General features: G+C 35.7%; 1 protein-coding gene across 1 annotated transcript in view; it reads left to right on the forward strand.

Moving 5' to 3' along the window:
- The first annotated feature begins 11,121 nt into the window (after nt 1-11,121).
- The window catches only part of LOC126807856 (ATP-citrate synthase), a 40,191-nt gene continuing 34,438 nt past the window's right edge, over nt 11,122-16,874 (forward strand). Inside the window, exon 1 of the mRNA XM_050532696.2 lies at nt 11,122-11,428. The gene's annotated coding sequence lies outside the window, so the exon portion shown is untranslated. The remainder of the gene's footprint in view (nt 11,429-16,874) is intronic.

Genomic DNA, 16,874 nt, shown 5'->3' on the forward strand with positions numbered 1-16,874 from the left:
ACCCGTGAAAGTTTCTTGAACTTATCCAGTCCATAAAATAAATAAGAACATTTACATACCTGATTGATGTATCATCAGCACAGCCATCAAGCAATCAGAACTTCACCTGTTCCCTATGTTGTAGGGCTCAAATATGGATATATCAACCACACAAGGGTTCAGGTATGCAAAAGTTTATTAAAAACTATCCAATACAAACCCTGCAATTATATAATTTTAATATAAATAACATGTATAATTAATCAAACATAAAAAATCAATGCATTTTTATTCATTAAAATACTATATTACATATTAACAATAAAACTTCTAAATACTATTTTAAATCATAATATACTTAATCCATAATGTGTATATGTTAAAGTTGTAATTACCTCCGATTACACACCTTGGGATGTTCTTTACTTTGATCTCCCATGCATGTTATGAAACGTTTCAACAGGTTTACGGACTCTGCAAAGAAAAAGGACACAAATTCTTTCTGTTAACATTGTATTCACTTATTGTACAATGTTGTCAAACGATTCAGACAACGAGCTTTGTCAGGCCCATGTTACTTATGTGACAGAGTGATATTTTTAATATATATAGTCAGTTGGTGTTTAGGCATTTTAATCTGCACTTAATATAAACTAATAATGGTTGTACTATCCCTTTAAATCTATCCTATACTATCCACTCTGTACCTGGTCTGTAGTGAGTTCCACTCACCATATCTTCAACTTTAAACTTTCCTATTTGTCTAGTGAGTTGTTGTATGAAAGTTTCCTTGGGGACATTCATCCTATAGTTTTTATATGCAAAGGAAGACACTTTTCCTCTCCTTAGTTATATAAAGGTTATTAACTGGTATTGTGTATTTATTAGTATACAAGTGTTGCTAGATGTAAATATTGAACCTTCTTCAATAGTGGTTTGACAGTTTATTTGTCAGGTATGTTTATAATTATATTTATGGAATTAGTCTTTGTTTTAAAGTGGCAGCCATGTTGAATTTCTTTAACGTATAAGTTCATAGTTTGAAATGGGGAAAGATTACATCATTATATAGTTAAAACATTATTTAAAGTATTTCACTTTAGATATACACTTACAGTCATTTACATCACATTTATATTTCATTTACAGTGTTCCAACGTTTAAGGTATTTCACCTTTATACCAATTGGTAGTAATTATAAAACCCCTCTTTAGGGTAAGCAATATTAGTCTTATTCTTAAGGTCTAATTATTAGTATTAATTAGTATTATTATTATTTACGCTGCGATAATAAGTATATTTCATACTTTTACGAGTATATCTGTATTTCATAGTTTAAGTCACTTAAGAGAAGAGTTACATGTATATTATACATATGGTTTTATATTATCGTTATTATTACTTTTAAACCATGCTTTAATACTGTTTTTATGCATTGTATTTATTATATTACTTGTATATTTGAAGGGTTTCTTTTTATAGTTAATAAAGTATTTTCAAGGAATGAACCCTTGTGTGTGGTCATTTTAGCCCCGGCATTTGACCCCCTTCAACACTTAGTTTCTTCATCTGACCACCAAGAACTTGTCTGAAACTGAAATTCTGGATTGTGTAGTATATCCACACTAGTTTTATTCGTAATCCGTAAATGTTAATCTATTCCCATAACTAAATACGGAATTCGGTGGGTAATATTCATCATTTTATTTTGTTACTTCCAAGTAGCTGCAATTTTTAGCCTTGATAATTCTTATGTACGGCTGCAATTGATACAATATCCGAGGCTTTGAGCAAGTAAAATTAGGTTCAATTGCAAAATTTTCAACATATATCTTCACAGTTTGCATGGAAATAAGTAATTATGTTACAAATAGTGAAGAATGGAACACTGAAATCTTAATCTTACCCAACAGTTTTTTCGAGTGACATGACACCCCGTGATTCTGGTTCGGCAGCCATTTTAAACTGAACAGAAATTTTGCATAGCAGTTGGGTTTAATCAAATCATGTAATTATACGGTAAGGTTTCGCCTTTATTTCAATGGAAATTGGTTTGTTATATGTTAAGCTATGTATAGTACAGTTTGGGGTCAGTGATATTGGAAATTAAGGGAGTTATAGGCCAGTAACTTTTTTTAGTCAAATGACTACAAAACTTGCTCAAAGGGAGGCCCTTAGGACGGTCCACTACTGTGGCTGGAGCAAGACGGATGACATCAGTAGTGGAACCATTTCTTACTTCCTATGCGAATCTAGACATCCACAAAATAAGATCTTATATACTCATATATTCCAGCCACACAGGATTTTTGGCTCACTATCGTGTTTATTATTCCGCCACACTGACCAATTGTTGAAAAAGTTCACAGCTCACTGAAGTCTTGTCACTCGAAACTGAAAAGCCTGTATCATTTGTACTACTGTCTGATTCATCGTAAATTTTAAACGGATTTCTTCGATTATGAACAAACTACTTAACGTTGGTTATTATAAACTTACCTGTGTGTTTGTAATGAACTCCCGTTCGATAAAATCCATTGCACAACTAATTATCACAACGATGAAAACAAGTTCTCTCTTGAAAAATTGAAATATCACAAACTTTTCCCAGAGAAAAATACCAATATGGAAGATGGTTACGTCACTCTGCGGAAGATATCATTTCGTATTAGGGGTGACAGCATAGGAAATTCAAGTACAATTACGACAAGAATCCATGACCACTCGGACCAAAGATCACTCGGTTCAAGACCAGTCGGACCAAGAAATAGACCACTCAGCCCAAACAAATAGACTACTCGGACCATACAAAAAGACTATTCGGACCCAACAGAAAGACGACTCGGAACATTAATAAAATGTTGTTTTAATAAATTGATAATTGCGTTTGTTTTAATATAATTACTCGAACCAATAATAAAGTGTTATTTTAATAAATTGATAATTGTGTTTATTTTAATATGACTACTCGAACCAATAATAAAGTGTTATTTGAATAAATTGATAATTGTGTGTGTTTTAATATGACTACTCGAACTAATAATTACGTGTTGTTTGAATAAATTGATAATTGTATTCCAAATCGCAAAATATCGAGAACCACACTTGTAGTCACGTTTAAAAAGGGGCATATAAACGTCCGGTCTTCGTATTATTATGTGCTGTTTATATTAACGCATCAAGGGCGGATAACTTGAAAACGTGTCTCCACCCCCCCCCCCCCCCCGCCCCCATATATAGTAACCCAGGGGTTAGTGGGGTAGAACGGAATGAAACCACTGGGGATACCGCGAATGTGGAAAAAGTAAAATTAGGCTATCAGACAAGAACAGTATACCCGTATATGTAGAAACTGTCAAAAGTCTGGACATACCGAGTCTCATTGCAAGAGTAAAGAAAAATTAGATTGATATTTTTTTTTGGCACCATTATTAATTAATTTTAAAACTAATCGTTGATTTATTTACGTACACAAAATTGAACCAAACAACTCTAAATATAAGAATTCCGTATAAGAATTATTTGCTTCTTTGTATTGTGATTTAATAATAAATAAATAGCATATTGTCTAGCCTTATAATATAATTTAATTGGTCCGACTGGTCTTGTTTTGGTCCGACTGGTCTTAGTCCGAGTAGTCTTTGGTCCGAGTGGTCTGGATACCTACGACAATTGGCATTGAGTTTGAGCGTTCGCACACATAACTACCCGCATTCCTGTATTTAGTTACCGTCTTTTACATTCTAGTAAAATCTCTGCAAATTTTATAGCTTTACTTTTTGAAATATTTTGTTCTAGTTATTTGATTAGCGACTTGGATGGGATTATTTACTTTTGAACACGCATGCCGCACAAACACAACTATACATTCGTTTTACGGGCTTTATCACACTTCGGTCAAAACTGTCGAATCGAGAATTAATGTTCCGCTTCTTACGGGGTCATACGGGCTTAGTAGCATTATATACCCACCCGGGCACCCAATACGGCAATAGACACGCTGAGGGCTGCCGCAACACGCTTAAAGATGTTACTGAAGCTGTTATTATTCGATCGAAAGAATGCGTATAAAATTAAAAATACACTCAGAGAATTCGGAGGTAAGCTTCATGATCCTTGTTAAATTATTTATAACATAAAGAAGATAGGATATTTATAGTTTATTCATGACTTTATTTTTACGAGTATCCGTGCAATCAGTGATATTTTAATTGTGAAGAAAATTTGATAGACTGGCGATCAATGGTTTCCATATAAATCTCCTATGTAATTGCCTTCAATTGATATTTTTCGTCGCCCAAACCCATATACGATCAAAATGATCGCGCTGTCAAACTATCTTTCAATGTTAACCAACCCCCGCAACAGGTATATTGGATTCGACCAATACGTCACGAAGACATTGTTGACATCGACTCTGTCGAAATTACAAGTAAATTTTCAAATTTTTCAAGAGAGAAATTGTTCTCATCGTTGTGATAATTAGTTGTGCAATGGATTTTATCGAACGGGAGTTCATTACAAACACACGGGTAAGTTTATAATAACCAAAGTTAAGTAGTTTGTTCATAATCGAAGAAATCCGTTTAAAATTTACGATGAATCAGACAGTAGTTACTCTAGTAACGAAAAATATGAGAGTCCTAGTACCTGGGATAGAGTCCAGGTACTAGGACTCTCATATATTTCGTTACTAACTACATTTGTACCTTCCTCACAATCCGAAATATCTGAGTACATTAAATCCTTATTAAATATTTTCTGCATATAATTCTTTGTTAGAATCTACGTTTTCTTTTTCATCCATATTTTCTACAAACTGACTTGCGCCCATCAGTCCGAATCGTTCGACAACACTGCACAAATGAATGCCAGTTTGTGAACACGTGGTTACTAAAATGTAATGCACGTGCAACTTACGATATGGCCGATATGGGCTAAACCATTGTCTTATAGGTGAAATCAATTAGGGTAGATTTAACATTGATGTCGGTGTGTAAGACAAATATTAGGCTACCCTAATACCCAAAAATTCCGGAAACAATGGCCCAAGAAATCCCTCCCTGGCCATTGCTGGATTAGCTTCTGATACTTGCGCTTTTGAGAGAGTGTGTCTATTCTTCCCGTTCAATCAAATCTATCCCCAAGCACAGCAAAATCACAGCCTTTCTTTTAATTTAATCAGGGGCCTTTCCTAAAACTTTGGAAACGTTTTCACCTAGGTGATAACTTAACTTATCACCTCGGTGATAACCTTTTCACCTCGGTGGAAACGTTTTCACCTAGGTGAAAACCTTTTCACCTCGGTGGAAACGTTTTCACCTAGGTGATAACTTATCACCTAGGTGAAAACGTTTCCACCAAGGTGAAAACGTTTCCACCGAGGTGATAACTTATCACCGAGGTGATAACGTTTTCAACGAGGTGAAAACCTTTTCACCCTGGAAACCTTTACACCTCGATTGAAAGGTTTTCACCTAGGTGGGAACTCACGTGTTACTAATAGGTCTCGTTTTCATGTGTACAAACAGGGCGGTTCCAAAGAAGAGCGCAAATTAACTACACAGGAAGTGACCACGAGGTGATAAGTTATCACTTGGGTGAAAACGTTTGCACCAAGATGAAAAGGTTATCACCTAGGTGAAAAGGTTATCACCTAGGTGAAAAGGTTATCACCTAGGTGAAAACGTTTCCACCGAGGTGAAAACGTTTCCACCGAGGTTAAAAGGTTACCACCGAGGTGAAAAGTTATCACCTTTGTGAAAACGTTTCCACCGAGGTGAAAAGTTATCACCGAGGTGAAAAGTTATACCGAGGTAAAAAGGTTTTCACCTAGGTGAGAACTAAAAAAAACAAACCTAAATCTAAAAAACAAAACCCAAAACTACAAAATATTTAAAAGTCGTATATAGCCTAGGCCACCGTAAAAATGTCTGTTTTGTGAAACAAATATTATTTTTACATACAAATGTTAAATTTAGTATACATGTGGAAATACGACAATAAATGAAAACCTAAGAACTAAGAACACTTCACTGAATAAAGAGCTTTCATGACACCGGGTTTCACCTTCAATGCTATGATCATAATCATAATGCTCATGAACCAGTGTCAAACATATACCGTAAGTCTGATATGCTACAAATTGACGCCTACATGTAGCATGTCCCATATAGCCCAAAAGGGAGAGAAACGCTTCTAACTATCTAAATATTGGGTTTTTGTGCCCCCCCTCACCCCCACCCCACATGATCTCGTTTCTCATGCAAAATCAGCAGTCACCACGCCCCTATTCATGAAGCCAGACTCAGAAAATTCAAAACAAATCAATCTGATTTCGATTGCATAGTTATCAAAGCAGAATATTCAAACATTTTTGAGGTAGGCCTAATGGTAGATTAAGGGAACTCGAAACCGTCAATGTGTATAAAATGTAGTTCCAGGGTAGAAAGTCTTCTTGATTTAAAACAAAATGTCTTAACCCAACACCAGGGCAGATTAAAAGGGGCGGGGTGGGGTGGGGTGACTGGGCTGCAGGTAAGGGCGCCAATATTAGTTATATTAAAGGGTGCCATGGTGGCTCAGTGCGTTGGACGTTGACTCGCTAACCCGGAGGTCGCGGATTTGATCCCTGCGTTGGTCGAGAAAGTTCATCGGGGTTTTCCGGCGTGGTCCCCCCTTGTCAGTTGTGTAGGACAACGTATAGACATGCGGATGGACATGGCAACGAACAACGTATAGTCGTTCGAATGGGACAGAAAAAACAAGGTCCTGTGTACACATTGGGGTGAACGTAAAAGAACTCATGAATTTCCTCCCTCAACACACTGCATGGCATATGCCCGTCTTCATCAGTCCAGTAGGAACAGAACAGTAGGACGTTAAACCCCATTTCATTTCATTCATAACAAGTTCATCGGTACCGCTGCAATATACGTACACATTCTCGGAGGTCGGGGCATACACCAGAATAAATAATTGCTGTCTTTACGGTATAAGAAATAAATATGTAAAGTTCCAAGATAATACATTCAAAATGTATTTTTCGAAAATCTAACCAGTCCCACCCACCCCCTCTATATAAAGCTTATAATAATGTAATATGAATAATACATTGTTAAACCGCATCAAGATTCAAAATTATAGCACATAAATAAATCAAATGTTTATTAGCTATGTGAAATCGTAAAATGAGCAATGGTGTCGAGTGCTGTCGGAAGAGTAAGCATGTAATACCCATTGACGACATATTCCAATAGATAGATAGGACTGATGTTAAATTTGTGCCCTCAAACGTTCTGTATCCTTCCATTTCATTGGTAAATATTTCTCCCGCATAACATTTTTATACGCCCACATTTTCATGTGGACGTATATTGTCGTCGCCCCTGCCCGTCCGGACGTCCGTATGTCTGGACGTCCAGGCGTCCGTCCGTCCGTCCACAACTGTTTGTGGACTCTCTACAGGTCACAATTCTTATCCGATTTTGAGGAAACTTGAAATATAGGTTTATCCCCAAAAGATCTCAGCTGCTTTCGAAATTGGCATGTATCGGATCGAAACTTCATGAATTATGGCCCCTGTTTGTACGAAAAATCACGTTTTTAGCTTGTGGGCCCTATAGAGGTCATAATTTTTATCAGATTTTGTTGAAACTTGAAATGTAAGTTTATAACTGAGAGACAAAATGGCCGCCCTTCGTTCTCAAATAGCGTAAAAATATGGTATATCAAGGTTGTGGACCCTATAGAGGACACAATATTTATTTGATTTTGTTGAAACTTGAAATGTAAGTTTATAACACAAAGATCTCGGTTCCTTTCGATATTTGCGCATATCTAATTGTAATTTCCTGAATTATGGCCCTTGATTGTAGGACAAATCACTTTCTTTTTAGCTTGTTCTCTATCCATCTCTCGAAAATGTGGGCGTATCATGCCTGGCAGCCGCTGGTAATGATTTAAAATAAGTGAGTAAGTGTGGCTGGGTGATGCCAATAGTTAATCTGTCTCACTTTCATCATCACTACAAGAATTGTTTGATTCGTCATCGGAGTTGTTGCTTTGTTGGTCACTATCTTCATCTATGCAAATACTCTCAACTATTGACCAGTTATGATTTGGAACCGAAATTTGCTTCCATTACAACCGTGCTAAGTTGGATTAGGTCTAATCAAATAAAAGACTACTAAGAGTATGGTGAACCAATAGTGAAATGTACAAAGCATTTCCTACTGACATCAATTAAAACAAAAATATGACTAAGTCGAAAGTCGACAAGACGGTACACAAGCCAAAATACAAGTCGAAAATAAGAAAATAGGAAAAAACGAGGGGCGCTATTATCGCAGTGTATTATTTCTTAATTTCCTATTTTCGAGTCCATTTTGGCTTGTATAGCGTGCTGTCGCCTCACATTTTGTCGTAGAAATTATGAATGGTAGTTATAGGCTTCCATAGATTATACCATTGTTGTTTTATCTGGCTGTTTGGATGTTTATATTGTAGTTCTTGGTATCTATGTGCTTTTAAGAGGTTCATATGAATCCATTAGGAAAGGTTACAAAAGGACTCTCCACAATAGAGACCTGAAAATAAAAAATATGGTTTATATTTATAAATAGGGGGGTTGGATGGCCGAATGGTTAGCACGTGCGTGCTGTATCATAAAGCCTGTCATTGCGTCAACTGGCGAGGTTTCGAATCCCCGGTTGTACGTGAAAAGGAGTAGGGTCGCCTGTCCAAGCTCGTGGGTTTTCTCCGGGTCCTCCGGTTTCCTCCCACTGCTAAAGACCCCTACGCGCAAGCGAATTATTGAAATAAAATTAAAAACCATATGTTAGTCCCGAAATGACCTAGTTTGTGTTGAGTGGACGTTAAACCCCATTTCTCTCTCTCTCTCTCTCTCTCTCATATTTATAAATAAACAAGCCGTTATAATCTCCACCATACTCTACTGTCTAAAACTCATTGTGCTATTGCTTTTCATATTTTTCGACATTTTGGTCCTTAAGTTGGCCATTTTGAAATCTCCGATTAAAAATGTTTTCTGACGTCCACCATGTCCCAATTGTTCATATATAGTTTCATTAAAAATGACAAGCAGGGGCGCACAGACATATTTTCCAAGAGGGGTGAGCCATCAAAATATCGACCCACTCAGCATTAGAAAATCATTTATTACCTCCAGTTAGGTAGAAAAGTAGTTAGTAAGTATAGAATTATATAACTTACAAATGATTCAGTTTAATATTGATTTGTGGGCCTCACTTCGGTTTGATTGTAAGAGATTTCGGCCCATTTTCCCGAGAAAAAAAAAACGGTGCACTCGGCAAAAATATCGACCCATTTGCCTATCCGGGCTAAGCTCAGGTGAATGTGCCGCACCAACGACAAGGGGAAACCACGCCGGAAAATCCCGATTTTATAAATGTTTATCCAAACGGTCATCATATTAACCCAAATAAAGAATTCAACGGGTACACGAATCCATTTTATTGAGGATTACAGTGTTAACCCCTCTTCATAGCCAATTCACTATGAAGTCCCCTTTACTATTTGCTTCATTTTGTATTTCAATTTTACGAACTTGTCTGTTATTAACCCTTTTTTACATTAATCAACAGACCGGTAACACGTTGTACTTACCTGGGTTTACACATGTATCATCAATACAGTACTTATCATCATATATTTTGTTTTCACAGTCTGAAAATACAACCAACTTACAGACTAGAAGATTGACAACTTAACTAGATTTCAATATATTCAACAAATTCACATATTTATGACTGACTTATTTACCTATATAACCATCAAAGCACTGAATAGATTATACGATAGATTTTTAAATTTTTAAAGAAAACTACAAGAAAGTTATGTGAATAATAAATAACTGGTTATAAATATAAATGAAATGCCATGGGATTTAACGTCCTACTGTTCTGCTCCGACTAGGCTAATGAAGACGAGCATACGCCATACGATGTGCTATGCGGGAAATTTTGCCCGGACACCAGAGAGCGGCACTACGGCCTACTATTATTTCCAACTGTCAAGGGATCTTTTACGTGCACGCCAATGGGTACACGGGACCTCGGTTTTTCGCACCATCCGAACGACGAGACAGCTGTCATTGTCAGTCCCTCCGTCCTGCATCACTGACAAGGGGAACCACGCCGGAAAATCTGGATGAACATTCTCGGCCAATACAGGGATCGAACACCCGACCTCGTAGAAATGGTTCCACTACTGATGTCTTACGTCTTACTCCAGCCACAGTAGTGGACCGTCCTAAGGCCTTCCTTTGCGCAAGTTTTGTAGTCATTTGACTACAAAAAGTTACTGGCCTATAACTCCTTTAATTTCCAATTACACTGACCCCAAACTGTACTGTACATAGCTTAATACAATTCTCATTGAAATAAAGGTGAAACCTTACCGCATAATAATTATAACCCAATGATTTAACCCAACTGCTAAGCGAAATTTTTGTTCAGTGAAAATGGCCGCCGTACCAGAATCTGTGATATTATATCACTCGAAAATACAGAAAAACTGATCGGTATGATAAAATTAAGATTTCTGTGTTCCACTCTTCACTTATTGTAACATAATCACTTAATTTCATACAAACTATGATGATATATGTTGAAAAATTTGCAACTGAACCTCATTTTACTTGCGTAAAGAGTCGAATAGTGTATCAATTGCAGCTGTAGATAAGAATTATCTCGGATGAAAATTGCAGCTATACCGACCTCGAGGCTGGCGAGCCAGCGACTTACCTACTTAGCCACCGCGACCCCCCGGTTATAAATATAGCTGATAGGTATCTTACCACGAGTAGTGCATTTTATTAGGTCTCAAAATACCGACTACGAATTAAATTTTTTTCAAAATTCAATCAAATATTTCTGGACGAGAGAATGATTGTAAACACGTAACTCCGATTAAAAATACAATGATTTTCCATAGAATTTTGATATGTTCAATTACTAAGTCCTGTTTAAGCAGTATTGTGAATGGTATCTCTGGGGTTTTCTTTTGACATTTCTCTACTTTCGATTTACCACGTGGCGATGTTTACATACTTTCGCAGACTAAAATCACGTGATATTTATCTTCCGGGTCAAGGTCGTGATGCATTGATTTGTGAACCGATTTCACCATTTTGCAGGAGAAGGTCTTTTTCATATATTACATAAAATTATCTGCAAGGACATTTAGGACACTCTCACGTCAACACTGCGAAGAAATCGTTCTAAATTAATGGTTTAATTGAATGCACGAGAGGTCATAGGTCAAATCGCGCATCAGCCGATGTGACACGCATAAAAAGGTGTGTGGCACGGTTGTGGCGTGAGTTATTTGGGTAACCATTCATTGAAATAGACTGAGAGCAATCCTGTCGTCACGTCAAGCGGCATTCATTTCAACATCCGTATTCGTAAGTATAACACATTATTTCTAATCCAAATTTCATCAGTCTAAAATTGTCTGCTGTTGTCATGATATAATTTAGATGAAAGCGATGCTAATTAAATTAATATAGGCCTACGCCAAAATTGTTGCCTTGATTATTATGCTGATAAATGTCATGAATTTTGAATAACTAATTTTTTGATCGGCCTTTTCATTCTAATTTGTAGGGGGCAGCCTACTGCCTCCAGAATCCTAGTAACTATATATATACGTAGTCAATAACAATTTTATTGACTGAGTATTTAAATATCAATGATTTTAGCACCAATGATGTTTGATTATTTATTTTATGACCAAATGATATTATTAACGGTTTTTCAAGTTCAATAAACATAGTCGACTTGAAACTACACAAAGCCATGTGGTAATCAGGGTGTATGCTGTCTCATTCATGTAGGTGCTGGGTTTGATCAATGCCTTATTGAAGAAAATGTTATTTAACTTTTTATTAAGGGGTTGTAGTTGACAATTTGCACCCCGACAACAAAACAAGATGACAAAGAAAATGACAATAAATAATAGGTCCGAAAACAACTTGAACCGCATGCATCATTTAATACTCTGGATGTTTGTTGGGATGAATTTACAATTTCATATACGGATCCAATGTCTAGTGATGTTCTACAGGATTATTTGTGTGTTTAGACTTGAATAAGAATAGACGTAAATAGCTAGTTGCCCAGTGATAATTCAGTCTGTCGGAACTGTCCATCGAATCCCTTATCAAAACAAACTGTGACATGTTAGTTAATATTGATTTTTCAAGCTCGTGGTTTCCTTTAGGGACTGACAAGGGAAGTTTTATTCCTGGGCGAAAAATTCGATGCTGTATAAAAAAGGGTCTATATACACGATCAGAGAAAAAAAATGACATGTTAGTCCCAGATTGACCAATTATCTTGGCAATGTATGCAGAATTAATGAGACAATAAAATGACATAACCTTTTTGATTTGGATCAAGGAAATAAAATGATTTTTTGTTTATGTTATCAACATTTTAAACAAAAATAAAGAAACTAAACATACTATTAGTAACCAAACTGACTTACTGCATGATAATGTCGTGATGAAAATTTACCCAAATGCAGATTACAGTGTCTATAATCAAAATAAACCTATGATATCAACAAAATTAAAGACTTAACTACAAATCAAAGAAGTTACTGCCCTTTTAAAGTCACCAATTCCTTGAAATTTCTTTCATAAATATATAAATTATTGTGAATATGCAATAGTAGTAGGCTTATCATTAAAATTAGTGTAAAGCACCTGTTGACACTAATAAACCTACAGCACACTCTGCCTGTGACTTACTTTTTGATGACCCTACATTTATGAATGGGAGATAGTATGGGTCCTTGGCCTTGCTATCAATCAGTTATGTACATGTATTGAGTTCTTGATTTAATTTGATATTAAAAGGACATTAGGTTGTGATGAAAATATAATGAAAAAATTTGAGTTCAGTTTTCACAGAGTAATCAAGTTGACTGAAGGAAATTTAATCTTATTTGAAATAACACACAAAATCATCGCAGTTCAGCACTTTAAATCAAAGAGCTTTAGCTTGAAAAGTCATTTGGATGCCTTAAAGGAGCTAACATTTGGGACATAGAAATTGACAAAAGTGGGTTGCAACGCATATAATACTGTAATATGAATGTATATAAACTGATTTACATTCAATGATTTCTGTTTTTACTCCAATTTCAAATCAGTTATGTTCGGCGAAATAAGCCAGCAGTCTCTAGCTAGTGCAAATTTCTAGCGTCTGGTTATTCCAGTCTACATACTCCGTTTGATTTGGTGCAATGTGTCTAGCCTCGTCCCTCGAGTCTCTTGATACAACTGGGGCTGAAGCGCATTATGGTACACGATTCGTGTACCAATGGTAAAATGTTTATTTTGTCTTAAATATTGGATATCAAAAGCTCATCTTTTTCTGGTAAGATCACAACATGAATGTTGATTTAATTTGACAAATAAATCGTGTTTTCAATGTTGAAGATTTTGGATGATATTGAGTTAGAGACATAGCTACTTTAATCATTTGGCTTCGGGTTGTGCCAGGATATAGTAGTACATGTATGAAATACATGGAGAAACCACGGTAGTCAATATTCACATTTACCTAGTGCTAAATGATTAAAACCTTCTAAAATGAGAGAGAAATGGGGTTTAATGTCCACTTGACACAGACTAGGTCATTTTGGGACCAACATACGGTTTAATTTTATTTCAATAATTCGCTTGTGCGTAGGGGTCTTTAGCAGTGGGAGGAAACCGTGCTAACCATTTGGCCATCTACCCCCCCCCCCCCCGCCTTCTAAAATGAGCCCATTCTTTATTCACTGGTGCCAATAAAGTAGTAAGCTTTATAGGTAAGTGTAGGAGAACTGAACAGTGAACACCACACGAACTAATAAAAAAAATTGATGGACGAGACAACATGCACACAGACAGTGCAAGCAGTAAACAACAACAATATCCAATCAAGTGTGTTTTACACAATATTTCATGTTTATATATTAAAGAAAATGGTTAGAAACTATTCAGTTTATAGTAATCGTGCAAAATACCATTTCCCAAAAACAATCTATAGTAATCTACAGGTTCAAACTTCAAACAAAATATTATTAGTGTTAAATTATTGGGTGTATTAAATTAAAGAAATTTGTTTTACTCTTGAGATACAGGTATGTTAACTGCTTGATATATTGTCCCTTTAGTCTATGTAAAGATATTGATATATATATATAATGGTAGATTATAGTTATTACATATTACTACTCTCATTCAAAACATACTGTATATTCTTTAATGACTGGTTGATCTAGACATAAATGTAAGCTTACGTTTTGTAATTGATATTTTAAAAAAAAAATAGGGCCCAGGCATTATTATGAAAGGATGTTAACTTAAAAACAAAAAGTATTGGATTTCAATGTGTCCAAATCTTTATAAAAAAATGAAAAGCCTTAGAATATTCTGTGAATTGCACTGTCAAGATATTATGACAAATGTCTGATACTATGACCACTTTAAGCACATACATTACACCAATAGTAAATCTTGTTATAAATTATTAGAATAAGATTAGTAATGGTTATATTAAGCTTTAAGATGATTGTTCCTCCCTGTGTAGAAAAACAATATCAGCCAACATAGTCAAGGTACATATATCAGACTCTGATCTGAAACATGACATGATGCATGTAGAAGAAAGTATAATTTAAGGTTAAGTAGAGGATGATAAATACTTGCCTAATGACCTTGCAACCCTTGTATAATAAATAGGATGTTATTAATGTTATCTTGCCTTGGCCATGTTCATAAGATAATGGTGCTTTTATTTAAATACTGTGTATATAAAAATGAGTGCAGTCTCAACTGAATGAGTTTGTTGTCTGTGTTAAACTCTGAGCTCCATCTGTGTACCTGTAGATACTGGCCACCCTGTTAATGCTGCTGATTTGACATTTGAAGGATTTTGAAATGAAAATGGGGTTTAATGTCATACTGTTCTGCTCCGACTGGGTTAATGAAGACCGGTATACCCCATACAGTGTGCTATGAGGGAAATTTTATCCTACAGCCAACTCTTATATATTGAATTCCAGCGGCCAAGGGATCTTTTATGTGCACGGCAATGTTTACACAGAACCTTGGTTATTCATCCCATCCAAACGACTAAACAGCTTTCATTGTCAGGGGAGACCACGCCAGAAAATCCTTATGAACTGTCTCAAACCTACGACCTCAAGGCTAGCGAGCTGGCGTCTTACTCACTTAGCCACCATGCCCCCCCCCCCTCCAGTATTATGAAAGTTGAATCTCTAAAAGTTATATATCAGTCCAAAAACAGTTCAGTTGCCTTCAGTATTTAAAAAGAAATTATGAATAGAAAATTTTGTAACATTCACAGTGTTGGGTAAATTTTTTTAATGAGCCTCTGTTTAATCTGATCGAATCTAAAGCGAAAGACTGTCGAACTACTTTTGGAATGCAAAGTGTAGAAACATGTAGAAACCCTCTGTCTGACGACAATCTGATGAATATATATACAAATTTTGTTTAGTTTCTGTTCATTTTCTGTGGCTTACATTCCATCAAGATGTGACCAGTTTTTATGTGTGGATGGCTTAAGGGGGTCATGAACTAATTCATGTGCTGGGGCACCTATAATTAGACTCACGTTTATTTGCTTGATGGTGCTGATGCAGTATTTTGATTTGATTAAAAACACTATTTCCAGTATAAATAGATTTGAAATAGAAAGGAAGAATGTTTAAAAGAAGAATGTAAATTTCATTAAAAGGTTAAAAATCAAATATACCTGTTTTAAATTGAATAATAAGATTAAGTTTGATTTAAGGGAAATTTGATTGAAGGATGTGGACTATTAATATATAACTTTTTATTCTAGACCGTTCAGTAGATAATTCAGCTTGTCTATATGGTAAATTACATTGTTAATCACATTGTTAACATAACCACATTAAGCTCAAATTACCATGACCCCATGGCTAGTAGAGTCTTTGAAGTTAATAGCTGGGCTGGTTTCAAATAGTTGCGATTCCCTGGTTGTACTGACAAGGAGTAGGGTCGCCTGTTCAACCTCGTGGGTTTTCTCCGGGTCCTCCGGTTTCCTCCCACTGCTAAAGACCCCTACATGCAAGTAAATTATTGAAATAGAGTTGAACCATATGTTAGTCCTGAAATGACCTAGTTTGTGTGGAGTGGACTTAATTTCTCTCTCTCTCTCTCCATCCCTCTCTCTCTATCTGAAATAGTTGCTTTTTTTTGAGATTTGCAAGTCGAAAAAGCAATAGCCATCTTAATGCATTTATGATAGGCTATGATTAAACAACTAGGGTTTAGGATATTATTTTTCCGGTTCAATAGAAGATAGAATTAAGTTATGGGTGTGGAATGGATGACCTAATTATCTTTAAAGAAACTTGGTTCTAAAATACTTTAAGCGTACAAATAAAGGTTTCTTAACCCTGGTAGTCTATAAAGCCAGACCAATTTTTTTTTTTATTTTCGTCTGTCATGCAAAAGATCAATCAACATTGTGAATGGTTGTACTGGTAATAGACCGTTGATTTCTTCTCTCTCATTCAAGTTTGGTTAATTTCTGGTTTCCAGGTTTTATCTATTGATTTATAAAATAAGATGGATAGTTGGAACGAAACTACGTGAAATATTTTGTGTCTACGGAAATTATGGATCCTCTAAGGAATTGTTTCTATTAACGGATTCGATTGATTCTAGTTTTGTAGTTTTCATCATGCCATGTATTATAGACTTCTGCTAATTTTGAACTTTACAAGTTAAGTAAAAAACAGAATTCTACCTATTTGGGACTATAAATGTTGACTTTAATAGATTTAACTGGTTAAATAAT

Source organism: Patella vulgata, chromosome 9 (assembly GCF_932274485.2).
Source record: "Patella vulgata chromosome 9, xgPatVulg1.2, whole genome shotgun sequence".
Lineage (NCBI taxonomy): Eukaryota > Metazoa > Mollusca > Gastropoda > Patellidae > Patella > Patella vulgata.